This window comes from Spermophilus citellus, assembly GCF_964194105.1.
Source record: "Spermophilus citellus genome assembly, chromosome: 4".
In the NCBI taxonomy this organism is placed as follows: domain Eukaryota; kingdom Metazoa; phylum Chordata; class Mammalia; order Rodentia; family Sciuridae; genus Spermophilus; species Spermophilus citellus.
The window spans coordinates 24,009,807-24,025,840 of record NC_138185.1 but is presented as its reverse complement, the minus strand read 5'-3'; the positions used below and the strand labels follow the sequence as shown (position 1 = coordinate 24,025,840).

Here is a 16,034-nt window from a genome sequence, read left to right as displayed (position 1 = left end):
GAGGTACAGGTTGAATTCATGGAGAGAAAGAAAGAAGTACATCCTCAGAGACAGGGCAGCGTGCAGGCATTGGAGAGGAACGTGCCTGCTCCATCTTAGCTAGGCATATTTATACATGTAAGACCAGTAGTACAGGGACATGATCTAAGAGGGTGTTTTTAGTTCTCCTTTGTGTTGGGGATTTGGTATGTTAACAATTACCTACAAGGGGTCATTTTCTTTTCTTCTTGCTTTTCATGAAAAAATCTCAAATAATATCCCTGATGGCTGGGGTGCAGGGGGCCTTATCCTTCTGTTCTGTGAACTTAAATGGTACTACGTTGGCATAACTTGGTTGATACTGTGACATATAGATGAGACAATGGGATCTTAAAATTACAAATCCACAAAATATCTACTTGTTGAGCAAAGGCGTGTTTGGACCTGTTTTTCGTTTAGGTTCAAGTCCAAAAAGAAGTTATTTATGGTCCTACAGAAAAGGGCTAATAATTGGTTTAATGGTGCTGTTTGTAATCAAAATATGTGAAAGTGACCTCTAACTCTGGACTTTAATCCATGTGATAGTGGACTTTAAATCATGGACACTCTACTTGACCCACATGCCTCCTTTCTGTCTTTGCTTATGTTTCCTATCCTACCTTAGCTTCACTGCTTTTTCTGTTTTAGAAAAGGCAGTTTACTCCTGTAGCAGCACCACGAGTAAAAGTAAATTTGAAGGCTGGAGCTGTGGCTCAATGGTAGAGTGCTTGCCTGGCACATGTGAGGCCCCGGGTTCTATTCTCAGCACCACATCAAATAAATAAATAAAGGAACATCAATAACTAATAAAAGTATTTTTTAAAAGTGAATTCGAGTAGTAGTTTGCAAAGGTAGCTTCAGCACTTACTTGACCTGAGCAGAACTCATCAATTCTTTCCTTACCAACTCCCACCTAATGCCTGGCCCCTAGTTGTGTTATAGGTCCCAAGGGATTCATTCTACTATTCTACTCTTGTTTAAGGCTGAAATTTTCCATCATGCAAATGTGTAAAATATATACATTTCCAGGCCATCTTTCCTATTCAGAGATTCCAATTTAGCAATCTAACATAGCATCCAGGAATCTGCAATGTTAATAATCTTCTCTGTCCTCACATGCTCCAACCCCTAGTCTCATCTTCTCCCCTCACCACCCCAATGCCATTGTTCTTCAGACCACACTCTGAGAAATTCTCTAGTAAAATGTCCATTTCATTTCAAGTGACATTTTGAAATGGAGATAATATTCTTTATAGAGGGTTACTTGTTATTCTGTAATATATTTTGCTTAATTTAAAAATAAAACTCCCCAAAGAGATCTCCCCTGCCCTCCAGGAATGACTGAATATGTTAGATATAGATCTCTTCCACTGCTCCAGAGTTAGTTAAATTCTCTTTATGAGAAATTTCTCTTTCTAAATTCTCTGCATTGACACATCAGAATGCATCTGATCCACTGTCGATGTCAGGCCATCTCTGGGTTCAAACCAGGAGTTCTGGATATTTTAATTATTTTGCTGCACTTCTAAAAGTGTGTATAAGCTGCTCCTGAGAACAACTCACTTTTGCCCTGATCCTTTACTCTTCCTTTCACCATCTTCACCAGTTCCCCTCCACAGAGGAAACTCCATCCCCCTAACCTAAGGCAGTGATCAGTCTAGAGCCATGTTTTTATGAAAGGGGAAGTGGAGCCATTGTGTTCTCTTTTTTCTCCCTCATTTCAACTCTAGTTTAAAAGTCTTCAGAATATCGGAATACATGGTTTGGGGTAAAGTAGTTGAAGTAGTCCTGTGTCACATCCTTCCCATTTAATTTTTGTTTTGTTTTGTTTTTTTGATCTTGACATATCATACCCCATTCTTCTTAAGTCCCCCCCGTCACCTACTTTTTTGCAGATGACCTTGTCTCCAATTTTAATGATAAAAAACATCTCCTTAATAATAAGCTTCCAGAACTCCTATATCCTCCACCTCTCTGTTCTTTCCTTCTTACTGAAGGAGGAGTCCTTCTTCAAGTTCAAGGCTCACCATTCCACTGAACCTCTGACACCTCCTTGCCTGTCTTTTCTCCCACCTTCTAACTTCTTTGTGGAAATGGGACCCTTGGACTAAGCTCTTCAGTCCTGTTGTCCCTATGTGTTCTTTTCTCCTTGTCATTTCTGCCCTTTCCCCACCATCCCTCTCAAATTCCTCTTTATTTCCTTTTACAACCCAACTTTACCCCCATTTCCTCTCCTCTGCACATTCATCCTTTCCTCAACATTAGAAATAGATCTGTCTCCCTCCCTCACCACACTGGAAAAATGCTTTCCATCAGGTCCCCTTTACTTCTGAATGAAAAATGGCTCCTCTGTACTCCTCATTTCCCTTTGCACCTTTGCAGCATGGAGCACTGCTGCCCTGCCCTTTCCCAAAACACTCCTCTGCCTAGTTCCTAAGACACCACTCCCTCCTCTTTCCTCTGTTTCTCTGGTGGCTCCCCCTCCAGACTCCTAGAGACAGCCTACTTGCCTGCCAGCCTGTTACATGTTAGAGTGCCAAAGGTCCCATAGCACCTGACCTTGTAGGTGTGTTGTGACGGTTACCTGGGATATGGCATATAAAGTTCCTAGCACTAGGGCTGGGGATGTGGCTCAAGCGGTAGCGCGCTCGTCTGGCATGCGTGTGGCCCGGGTTTGATCCTCAGCACCACATACAAACAAAGATGTTGTGTCCGCCGATAACTAAAAAATAAATATTAAAAATTCTCTCTCTCCCCTCACTCTCTCTTTAAAAAAAAAAAAAAGTCATCTTAAAAAAAAAAAAAAAGCTCCTAGCACTCCATCTGGCACACAGTGAAAATCATTGAGTAAATAAATGGTTTAGAGGATAATAATGATAAAGACATTATTTTCTTCCAGTTTCATGCATGTTCTTTGGGTGAGCCTATACTCTCAGTGCTCTAATTTCCATGTGTAAATTGATGACTCGTAAATCAGTGTCTTCAAAGTTTGAGACCTATTTCAAGGTACATGTTTAACTGCCCCTGAGACTTCCTGACTGCTGAGTTAAAATTGGGTATGCTTATAGTAATACCCTAGGCATATCTCTTACAGTGCTTACCAAATTATAATTTCAGTGAACATGTTGGGCTCTCTAGTGTGCAGCCTATTCCATCAGAAGTAGATGAGGCAATGCTTTGATAACTGGCCCTGGAAGTCTGTAGTGTGTCTTCATGAGGGCTTATGGCTTCCCCAGCTCCCCTGCAGAATCCTGCTCGACTAGGAGCTCCTTACATACAAAGATTGTTTTGTTCATGTGTTTTTATCTATGTCACCTGGCATGATGGCTGGTATAGAATGGGTACTTGATAAATGTTTTTGAATAAATTTAAAAATGAAATTGGGATTAGCTCATATCTTTTCCCAAACCATCTCATCTAGAGAAAAATAAAGCTGGATTTGGAGGTTCACAAAATTAATAAAAAACACTTTTTATGGTTGCTTATCAGTTAATTTCAATACCAGTTAATGAAGCCCTAATGCTATAAAAAAGTAATCTTAAACATTCACTTTATTTCTTTATAAAGCTCTAACCTGTGCTTTCTCCTTTCACGAGGACATGTTCCACAAGCCCATTTGCTGTGAATGAGCCACCAGTCTCTGCATACAAACCGTGATACCCATTGTGGATAGTCCTGAACAGGTGTAAATAATATTCCTAATAGTTTGCCAGCAGCATATGTACACTTTGAGTGATTTTCCTTTCTGGAAGTGATCAAAAGCGTACCTATTTTCTTTGTGGAAATGGGACGTGTTCCATGCTCATTCCTAAAAGAAAATGTCACATACTTATGACATCCAGAAAACAGCAAATTTCAGGTAGATTAGTGAGTGCTGTTGATGCTAAATGATGAAATTTTAATAGACTTCTTTTTAAAATATAATCATTTGTTGAAAATTTTCAGGAAACTCTACAAATTAAATCAAGCCAATGATAATTTTATCAAAACCCAGGAACACCTCTGGTTTCTGGAAAGACAGTTTCTCTTCCGACAGGTTGCATTTGTGCATGTCAACCAACTGCTTAGACTGTTGGGCTGTTATTAATTAAGAATACTTTTAAGTGATTTTTTTCTTTCTTTTCTTTTTTTTTTTTTTTTTTTGAGGAGAAAGAGAGAGAGAGGGAGAGAGAGAGAGAGAGAATTTTTAACATTTTATTTCCCAGTTTTCGGCAGACACAACATCTTTGTATGTGGTGCTGAGGATCGAACCCAGGCCGCAAGCATGCCAGATGGGCGCGCTACCGCTTGAGCCACATCCCCAGCCCCTTAAGTGATTTTTTTCATTCACTGGAAAACCTGCCTTGAGCTAGGTATCAGGCATAGTAGAGAACAGTCAGTCCCTGCCTTCCAGGAGCTTACAGAGAGTGGGAGGCACAGCTTAATAGACCAAGGAGGAGATGGGTTTTCCCAGACAGGGGCAGCAGCACAAATAAAGGCCCAGAGGCAGAGACAGCACAGCTCTTTCCACAGTGGTTTCACGTGGCTGGAGGATTGGGGCAGGTGTGGCGCAGAAGGCTGTTGAGGTTGGAGAGAGAAAAGGGTCAGATATGCAGGGCTTAAAGGGTCTTATTTGCCATGCTGAGAAATTTGAATTTTATTCCCTGTGATGTGGAGAATTCTGTGATATGAGAGAATCCTGGATATACGAGCCAGAGAATCTTGGGAAAAGATTTTCTTGCACATCTGAAAAGTTATTTTCTATTCAAATATTACTCCTAAGCTCATCTTTTTGGTAATTCACCAGTGATATTTTCCTTTGACAAATATAAGTGCATGGTTCCTTAATTTGGATCTTTTTATATAAGGATGAGTAATGAGACAATGTAAGCTGTCCTTCAAATATGATGAATATATCCTTGAACTCACCATACCCGTCCAGAGACAGCTTTCTTTGTGTAAGAGTAAGGAGCAACTAGTTGTCTCCAGCACATTTGTAAAAAGGATTTAAAAGAAGAAGCTTCCAATTTCCATGTTCTCCACCCATTACACATAATCCTGAGGTAATCAGATTCCAGCACGTCTGAGGAGGGAAAGACAAGACAGTTAAGAAAACAAGAAAAAAAAAAACAAAAACAAGATTTCTATTGGGCCTTTGTTATGGCGCTGTTGTTGTCCTTCAATGCCCCTGACTTGGCCGCAAGAAGGAGGAGGAAGCTGTCAATACTCAGAGTTGCCTCAGAGAAGGCACCAGTACAGTGGACAAATGCCTATCTGACCTTGAAGACCAGCTCTTTGCTTCGATGTTTGCCAGTCAAAGAGAATTTCTACATGCCTTTAAAGAGCTGCAACTTTTCTATAAGGGAGAAAACCGCTACCAACCTCCAGAGAGGACAAAGTTTAAATCTTTAGACTCCAATAATCATAAAAAAGGAATATGTCTATACTTTGATGTGTTCTGTTTCTAGGCCTTCCTTGCTCAGAAACTTCACCCCATCCACATGTCCCCTCCAGAGCAGATGTCTGTGAGAAAGAAGGCAGACAGCACAAAGACACTTTTCAAGTGGAAATTCCCAGATGTGCGCGGCCCAGAATGATGAAGTGCAGACCTGCTGTCACGTTCTAGGACAATCATGCTGAGTTCCCCTGACACATGCTTTCATGCAGTTTTGGCCAAATAAATTAAAAATAAGTGACAAAGTTCTATTCTCTCTACCACAACCTCTTTTGTTGGGCTAACATGACCTTCTTTCCCCAAATCATACAGATTTGTATATGGGTTCTAACTAATGCTAGTCTGTGTAAGGTGAAGATAATTAAAGCATAACTGAGTTTTAGGTTTTTATCTTAGAATATTTATTCTTATGTTACCAGAGGTTTGATTAGGGGGTCCCAACATATCAGGTCTGAGAGTTACCTCAGAGAGGGCAAAAGGACAGTGAACAAATGCTTGTCCTACCCTAAAGACCAAATGGAAAAAGTAATGGTGAAAACCTGGAAAGAAATTTTAATCAGTATAGCTATATAGGGAAGACAAAGATTATCAGGGTTTCCAGCCCTGTCTGGCATGAATTTCCAAATTATATAGCAAGGGCAACCAGAAATATGCATAGTCAAGCAGTCTTTGTCAAACTTACCTCAGGATTAATCTGACAGTGACTTCCTTGCTGGTGATGAAAAAGTTATTGTTGCCTGGGGGGAGAGTAGTTGTGTCTCAGCACAAGATGTTTGCACAGACTTGTTGTCCCTGGAATTGAAGCTAACTCAGAACAAAGGAGACAAATGCAGAATGGAGACAGAGATACCAAGTGTGTAGGGTTTTTTTAAAATCCTGCTTTAGTTACACATTGGACATTTGCAGCCCCAAGTAAACAGTATTTTTAGCAAAATCAGCCTCTCAGTCCTTGTTATGCTAATAGTTCAATGAAGGTGATAATAAGAACAACGAAATTATAGAGCTCTGTGCTTCTTCCTAGGTGTCATAAAGAGTCACTTTTAGAAAAATTTGTAAAGGAAACTTGAAAGGGATTAAGTATATTATATGCAGAGAAAGAGAATTAATTTTATGATAGGAAATGGAGTATGGGCATTTTTTCCAGGCAGATTTTAAAGTGGTTGTAGTTAGTGTTCAAGAGGCTCTGATGTGGACATTCCAAAAGAAGTTAGGAGCGACTTTGGAACATGCCTTGGGAAATTGCTACTGTGATAATGGAGTATGGAGTCAAGTGGGTTCTTTGTCTCACAAATTCAAAGAACTAGATTCATGGACAACAGAAGGTAAAAACAGATATGAGAATTTATTAAAGCAAAGTGAAGTAAAACTCCCATGCCTGAGAGATGACCTGAGAGCACTGCCAGTGAACAACTATTGTCTAGGGTTTATATGGATCTATAGGTTTAAGGAAGTCAGCCCCTGGCCCAATCCTGGGTAAGGCACTCAGTGACTAAGAGGTATTCATGCAGCCTTTAATCTGATACTGATTAGGTATCTTCCTTCTTTGGCAAGGCTATGGACTCCAGGTCACATATTTCCCGATTTTCTATGAACTCCAGGTCATCTATGTCCCAATTTAAAAATAACCTTTTCGTAAGTTTCTCAGCAAAAACCTGCAGCTGCTATTAATACTCTACTGCCCAGAAGGTTACCTGGAGGCCCATTTCCCTATCTGTTTAGCTTTATCTCTTCCTCCTGATTTCATTTCCCACCTCTGAAGAGGTAAATTTGGACAATGACCACTCTAGCTTCTTCAGGATGAAAAGGGGTGTTGAAAGGGGAATAGCAGTTAGGGTCTTTCTACCGAGGCATATCTAATGACCCCTTATAGAAGTCATTTGGTACTTCCATGGTAGGTTGCATCTCCATAACCATCTGTAGCTTAATGGATTCTGCAGGCATCTCATGCTCCAGGGCAATCCAGATGTCCATGGTGGCAATTGGCAGGTGACTGTGCAAGGTGTACACAGGGTAGAATTCATGCTAGGACAACAATAAACAAGGCAGAAAATCATTACTCTCTGTAAACAATTAGCATAAAAACAATCAGTATTATCAGCCAGACTCTGAAGATCTTGAAGACAGTAATTTATTAGAACTTGAGGTGTGGTCTGATATGCCACTCATTTGTGAGTAGAAGTCATTTTGAGATTTTAGGAACATTAGCAGAGTTGTTAGACATATCCACAACATTAGTCTTCATAATGGTATAGGTGTCACCTTGAGCTAAGGTTAAGATATCTAATGTCATCTGATTTCTGTAAAATAGTTTTCTCATTGGTGTTACTTCTGTGTTTTAGAGGGAGGGATCCTTTTAGTTGTGTTATGTGGGGTTCTCTTGATAAAGTTGGTTAGGCTTTTATGTGTTACATTATATGTTTAGGCCATTGTGAGACATAAATATCAGATCTAGTTACACTAGTGAAAAACAAAAGCACAGATTGAGTCTGCCTATGTAGGTAGTTTGGAAGATTTATAAATCATGAGATTAAGCTCAAAAAGACTCAGGAAAAACTTGTGACTCAAACAAAGTCCTTTATAATAGTTAATTTAGGCACTCCTACACAAGAGCCCTGGCCTTATAACCCTCCAGTTTTGCTTACTCTTGGGGGAACTGACACAAGTTCTTGTGTGACTGTACTTTGGTTATACTTTCCTGACAGGTGTTTAAGACTGAGTTTGTCAAAATGAACCTTGTTCTTTTTTGGTTTTTTTAAAATATATTTTTAGTTATACATAGACACGGTATCATTATTTTGTTTATTTTTTTATGTGGTGCTGAGGACCAAACCCAGTGCCTCATATGTGTGGGGCAAGTGCTCTGCCACTGAGTCACAGCCCCAGTGCCAGAACCTTGTTCTTATATACTGTTAGGGTGAGCTGAGGTTTTCCAGGGATCACTCTTGGGAACTTGTGAGAAGCCTCTTGGATCCTTTAGTTTTTCTCCTACCAATTGTGCCATCTGCTAGGATGGGTCAGGGTCCTGCTGGTCACACAAGTCTCCCCTTGGAAGAATCAGGTGTTTCACCAGAGTTGCAGGGCCTGTAGAGGGTCCCATCAATCCCTGTATCCTAGCTGACCTTAGAGGGAAAGGCCAAAATATTGGCTTCTTTTTCCTTAGCCCCTTTTACTTCCTTGGCTTTGGTCTCCAAATTTTGGTTTCAATCCCCAGTATCCACCCCCACCCACCGCCCGCAAAAAAAAAAAAAAGAAGCCAAGAATGCTTGGAACTGTAGGTTATTGATGAAAACCAAGATAACAGACAAGACTAGTTAATATTTCAAGCAATCTTTCCCATGAAGAAAAAAACCTTAAAAGCAACGGACACTATAAACATTTTATAGCCACCAACACTTTCTTGATTGGCTGACTGCCTAGAAAAACATGTGCATTAGTAAATTCAAAGACATCTTTACTATTATCTTTTTGTTAAATATTTATTTAAGTCATATAAACTAAAAGACATTTGGATCCATTTCTTTTAAATTTATGAGTGCTCATTTATCTATAAGTGAAGTTTGATTGCATATAAATTATATAGAGACACAAGCACATATGTAGACACAACACACAATACACAGGTGTGCACAAATATACATGAAAACAGGCAGGAAATATCACACAGACTGTTAGATTTGATTCTTTAGAAATTAAAACAGAGCCTGTCACAGGAGTCCAGCATATTTCAAAGTTAATTGGCTTTTGAATAAAGACAGCAAGGGAAAAACAAAAAACAGAGGGCCAAAAAATTCCATTTAAACAGAACAAAATTAATCAGAATAAAAAGAATAGGACCAAAGGTAAATCACCAGAAAAACCATAAACTCAAAAAGAGAAGTTTTGGGGAAAATGGCATGGCAATAAACTACTCTAGTAAGAGCATATGAAACATCTATAGCAGACCAGAGTGCACTTTGGATCAGACTAGAGTTGGTCCAGATATTTAAAGAATCTGGGAGCCCATGAAATCCTCAGGGAAAAATTTTTATATTTTTACATTTTTTTATTTGTTCTTTTTAGATTTACATGACAGTAGAGTGTATCATGGAGTATAACTTGTTCTAATTAGGATCCCATTTTTGTGGTTGTACATGATGTGGAATTTCACTGTTGGCGTATTCATATATGAACACAGGAAAGTTATGTCTGATTCATTCTATTGTCTTTCCTATTCCCATCCCCCCTCCTTTCTCTTCATTCCCCTTGTCTGATCCAATAAACTTCTAATCTCCCCTCCCCCGTTTATTGTGTATTAGCATCTGCATATTAGAAACAATACTCAGCCTTTGTTTTTTTGAGATTGGCTTATTTCACTTAGCATGATAGTTTTTAGTCTCCAGTTTCATCCATTTACTGGCAAATGTCATAATTTCATTGTTCTTTATGGCTAAGTAATATTCCATTGTATATATGTACCACATTTTCTTTATCCATTCATCTGTTGAAGGGCACCTAGATTGGTTCCATGGCTTAGCTATTGTGAATTGAGCTTCTAAAAACATTGATGTGGTCGTGTCACTGTAGTATGCTGATTTTAAGTCCTTTGGGTAGATGCCGGGGATTAGGAAAACTGGGCCAAATGGTAGTTCCATTCCAAGTTTTCTGAGGAATCTCCATACTGCTTCCAGAGTGATTGTACCACCAACAATATATGAGTGTACCTTTTTCCCCACATCCTTGCCAACATTTATCATTACTTGTATTCTTTTTAAAAAAAATTTTAGTTGTCAATTGACCTTTATTATTTTTTATTTATATGTGGTGCTGAGAATAGATCCCAGTGCCTCACACATACTAGTCAAGTGCTCTACCACTGAGCCACAACCCCAGACCATACTTGTATTCTTGATAATTGCCATTCTGACTGGAGTGAGATGAAATCTCAGTGTAGTTTTTATTTGTATTTCTCTAATTGTTAGAGATATTGAATATTTTTAATATGTTTCTTGACCATTCATATTTCTTCTTCTGTGAAGTGACTGTCCAGTTCCTTTGCCCACTTATTGATTGAGTTATTTGTTTTTTTGTTTTTGTTTTTGTTTTTGTTTGCAGGGAGTAAGTTTTTTTTAGTTCTTTATATATCTGAGATGCAGGTGGCAAAGATTTTCTCCCATTGTATAGACTTTTTCTTCACATTCTTGTTTCCTTTGCTCTGAAGAAGCTTTTTAGTTTGATTCAATTTATTGATTCTTGATTTTACTTCTTGTGCTTTATGAGTCTTGTTAAGGAAGTTAATTCCTAAGCCAATGTGATAGAAAGTTGGGCCTACATTTTCTTCTAGTAAGTGCAGGGTCTCTGGCCTAGGTTCTTGATCTACTTTGAATTGAGTTTTGTGCAGGGTGAGAGATAGGTTCAAGTTCATTCTAGTATATATGGATTTCCAGTTTTCCCAGCACCATTTGTTGAAAAGGCTATCTTTTCTCCAATGTACATTTATGGTGCCTTTTCTAATATGAGGTAACTGTATTTTTGTGGGTTTGACCCTGTGTCTTCTATTCTGTTCCAATGGTCTTCATGTCTTTTTCATGCCAATACCATGCTGTTTTTGTTACTATAGTTCTATAGTATAATTTAATGTCTTGGTATTGTGATGCCTCATGCTTTCACAATTCTTGCTAAGGATTGCTTTGGCTATTCTGGACCTCTTATTTTTTCAAATGAATTTCATGACTGCTTTTTCTATTTCTATGAAGAACATCATTGGAATTTTAATAGGAATTTTGTTAAATCTATATAGCACTTTTGGTGTATGGCCATTTTAACAATATTAATTCTGCCTATCCAAAAACATGGGAGATTTTTTCATCTTCTCTTCTTCAGTTTCTTTCTTTAGTGTTCTGTAGTTTCCATCATAGAGGTCTTTCACCTCTTTTCTTAGATTGATTTCCAAGTATTTTATTTTTTCTTACTGAGGATATTGTGAGTGGGATAGTTTTCCTAATTTCTCTTTAAGTTGATTTATCATTGATGAATAGGAATACAATTGATTTATGGGTGTTAATTTTATATCCTGCTACTTTGCTGAATTCGTTTATGAGTTCTAGAAGTTTTCTGGTGGAGATTTTGGGGTCAAGAAAAGGTGGGGGTTTTTTTGGCTTTGTTTTGCTTTTTGGTACCAATGATTAAACACTGAGCCACATCCCAGCCCATCTTTTAATTTTATTTAGAGACTGAGTCTTGCTGAGTTGCTTAGGGCCTCACTAAGTTGCTGAGGCTGGCTTTGAACTCCTGATCCTCCTGCTACAGCCTCCTGAGCCTCTGTGGCCAGCTAAGAAAAGAGTTTTGTTTTGCTTTTTAATTTTTTTTAGTTGTTGATGGACCTTTATTTAATTCATTTCTTTATATGTGGAGCTGAGTATTGAACGCAGTATCTCACATATGAGGCAAGCGTTCTACCACTGAGCCACCACCACAGCCCCTACGAAAAGGTTTTTAAGAAAGAGAAAACTTGTACATATGGATGTCTTAATTTTTTTTTTCCTCTGTGCCCATCTGGAGAGAAGAGAAAAATCCCACAGGAATAAGGACATCCTGATGGACCTGTTGTGTCAGCTTTCTGAAGCTAAATCCGTGCAATTTGGGACAATGCCAGTTACATTGTCCTCAGAGCAGATAGTGGGCTCCTTAAACATCCTGAAAAGGTCAGGGGCTTGGTGTAGCTGGCCTTTTCATATCTCCTTCCTCTTTGTTTCCTCCTTTCTCTAACATTTAAGGAGGAACTTACTGAATGAGCAGAATCCCAGAGCACAAGAAAAGAGAAAACTGTCTTCTATGTCCCACAGCAGCTTGGGTTTAAAAGTGACATTCCCTCTCCCCCTCTGGTCTTGAACTGCTTTGGGCAGTTGCTCCTGCAGTTTACATTCCAGATGGATTTCAGACAGGCAGCTAAGGAGAGAGGAAAGCTGCTGTTTTCAGAATGAAAAGCAAAATGCTTCCACATAAGGCAGTTTTGACCATTTTCCTCCCTTTTGTAAAACAAGTCTAGCTGAAAGATGGTGTTATAGTTGATGTGTCCCTTGGAGACTATCTTTCCTCATCTCCCAGCTAATATGAAAGGCAAGGTTGAGCACAGGAAAATCTCAGGTGATTTTTTTTTCAGGTTATGAGGGTCAGATTTTCCCAGTTTTTTTCAATACATCTAGAGGAGTGCAGAAAGTAGAAGTGTTTACCATCTATGAGATAAAGGGACAGGGACAAGGACAGTGTGTCCATCTCCTTGCCAGAGCGACCCCTGGCATTGATTTCCCTCCTTTTATGTGTGACCATAAAGGAGCTACCTATGTAGCCTGTCAGAGTAGTCACACTTACCCAGGTGCCTGTGTGTTTTGGGTCCTTAGATACTTTGCCCACCAGTTATTTAATTTGGGGTAAATTCCTTTAAGAAGAGGCTCGATATCTTCCTGAGGTGTATTTGGGTTAGAAAGGGACTGTTTAATCTAGCTCATGTTTCTTCAGTCAGCCTCATCAACCTTTGTTGTGGCCCACATTTGCCCTCAAAATCATAATCAAGGTCATGGAAGCCCCTATCTTTCATTCGGAGCAAGCAGGTCCTATTATAGAACCAAGGACAATATTTCCACTGGAGTACACTCAAGATTGAGGACCCAGAGGAAAGACACTTCATATGATAATGTTTAGTATATCCTGGTTTGAGGTCAACCCTTAGTGGAAATGCTAAGGTAAGCAAAAAAATATCATTTCTCTTGAGATTCCACCTGAGAGGGGAATTGTGGATCAGGGATCGAGGGGACTGACTCCTTTCTTTCTTTGGATCAAAGAGACACCAGAGACAGGAGGTCATGAAGAAGGCCTAGAATTCTCTTTCATAATTTCCATCCTTGAACCTCCCTCCTAGAGACTTTCAAGAATCTGGGGAAGGAAAGTGGGGGAAGTGGGGGTCACAAGTGGCACTGGAGTTGCACAGGTAAGGCATTTTGGCAGAGGAAGGGGAAAATGGTATTTACAGCAAAAGAGAGAGGGTCAATGGTTGGTGCCCTAAGGGCAGACTCAGGACATGGGACCTTCATGCAGCATGGTGGAGTGGCCCCAGACCTCAGCCTTCAATTGTCTCAAACCTTTCTCTGTCCCACATACTAATTTTCCCCCACAGAGAGGAAACTGAAACATAGCCTGTCATCTGAGTCTTGTAGACCCGCATCCTTGCTATTTGCTCTTAAGTGACTGACAGGTGCCGGTTTTTGTTTCAAAGAAAAGGAGAGCTAATTAATGGAGCTAGTGCTTCCAGAAAAGGTAGCAGCTCACTGGTCGCTTTACTCATCCTTCTGCAGATCCTAGATGAGCCCCTAACAGATGTAACACAGAACATGGAATCAAGTGGGTTCTTGTCTTGAGAATTCAAAGAATAAGATTCAAAGACAGCAGCAGGTGAAAGCAAAGTTCTTCTCCCCCTGCAGTGGGGAGAAGACCCAGAGGGTTTCCAGTGAATGGCTATTATGTAGGGGTTTTATGGATATATGGATTTAAGGAAGTCAGCCCCTGGTCCAATCCTGGGTAAGGCACTTGGTGTCTATGAGGCGTTCATGCAAAATTTAGTCCAATAAAATATTGACCAGGCATTTTTCCTTCTTTGGAGAGGCCATGGACTCCACGTCACATGGAGTGTAAATATAAATATAAGCTTTTGCAAGTTTCTCAGCAAAATCCTGCAGCTGTTGTTTGTGTTCTGCTGCCCGGGAAGTTGCCGGGGACCCATTTCCCTATCTTCCTAGACTTATCTCTTCCTCCTGACTTCACTACTTTTACCTTGCCAAGAAAAGTTGCATGAGAGAATTCTGACATGGTTGGTATTGGTCAAGAAATAACTGAAAAGCATGATCCATATGTATACTCAAGCCAAGCTGAAGTGGTATGATTGTACTCATTATGAATTGCATATAGATTCAGTAATCTCATTCCAAAAAGACTCTGAGGGCTGGGGATGTGGCTCAAGCCGTAGCGCGCTCTCCTGGCATGCGTGCGGCCCAGGTTCGATCCTCAGCACCACATACAAACAAAGATGTTGTGTCCGCCAAAAACCAAAATAAATAAATATTAAAAAAAAAAGACTCTGAAAAATCCTCTATCAGTGTTGTTGCAGTATGTCAGGTAAGGTTTTGAACAGCCATTAAGTGTTAATTAAAACTGCCCTAGGGCTGGGGCTGGGGCTCATCCGTATTGCACTTGCCTGGTGTGTGTGAGGCATTGGGTTTGATTCTCAGCACCGCATATAAATAGGTCTATCAACAACTAAAATACATTTTAAAAAAACTGCACTAAGTAGACCACCTGGGACTCATTGACAGAGGGCTGGAAAGCATAAAAGCAAGGGAAAGAGAATTTTTCTGGGCTTTACCCTCAGAGCAAAGGCTGATCTGAGTCTAGAGGTAACTGCTCAGAATAGGCAGAGATGCCAGTAAATATAGAAAAGAGTGGGAAGACATGTGTTGCTAAGACCATAAGGGTCTTAAGGAACAAGTTCAATAGGTGCCAGGTGATCTGCCCTGGGAGGAAGGTGAATATGAAATTTTATGGATTGACTTTCTAATTTCTGCCATTTAAAAATTATTTTCAGGGGCTGGAGATGTGGTTCAGGGGTAGAACACTTATGTAGCATACATGAAGCTATGGGGGTTAATTCCCAACAATGACAACAAAAAAATGTGTATTAAAATAATTTTCAGGGCTGGGGATGTGGCTCAAGTGGTAGTGTGCTCGCCTGGCATGCGTGCGGCCCGGGTTCGATCCTCAGCACCACATACAAACAAAGATGTTGTGTCCGCCAAAAACTAAAAAATAAATATTAAAATTCTCTCTCTCTCTCTCTCTCTCTCTCTCCCTCTCTCTCTCTCATTCTATCTTTAAAAAAAATAATTTTCATATCTATCACATTTTATTTATAATAAATACATAGAAATCATATATATTCAATAAATACAGTGTATAATGATTGGGTCACAGTAACTGGCATATTTATCACCTCGGACAGAATGCCATTTCTTTTCTCCTTCTGAAACACTCATAACACAAATGTTTGCTCACTTAATCATGTCCCATAAGTCTTGAGGGCTCTTTTTGTTCTTTCTCATTTTGATTTTTTAAATTTTTTATCTGATTGGATGATTTCCAAAGACTTGTTTTCAAGCTTAGAAATTTTTTCTTCTGCCTAATCAATTCTGCTCTTAGGCTTTCAGCTGTATTTTTAGTTTTATTCACTGAGTTCTTTAGCACCAAGATTGCTGTTTGGTTCCTACTATGATCTCTCTCTCCACTAAATTTCACATTCATATCATGAATTGTCTTTCTAACTTCACTGACTTGCCTCTGTGTATTCTCTTGTACATCATTAAGTTCGCATAAAAAGCATTCTTTGAAATGCATTTTTCAAACAATTCACCAATTTACTTTTCTTGGAAATCTGTTGTGCTTGATGTAGCACAGAGTTGGGTTGGGTTGTCTCATGAATATGAAGAATAAAATTCACAGACACAAGGCTGAGAGCAAAGTAGCAGGATTTATGACAGTAATAAAAAGAAAGCAGAGCTCC

At 39.4% G+C, this 16,034-nt stretch overlaps 1 long non-coding RNA gene across 1 annotated transcript in view; it reads left to right on the top strand.

Moving 5' to 3' along the window:
• Positions 1 to 16,034, top strand: part of LOC308647932 — a 180,843-nt gene that overhangs the window by 93,035 nt on the left and 71,774 nt on the right. The gene's annotated exons all lie outside the window — the stretch shown is intronic.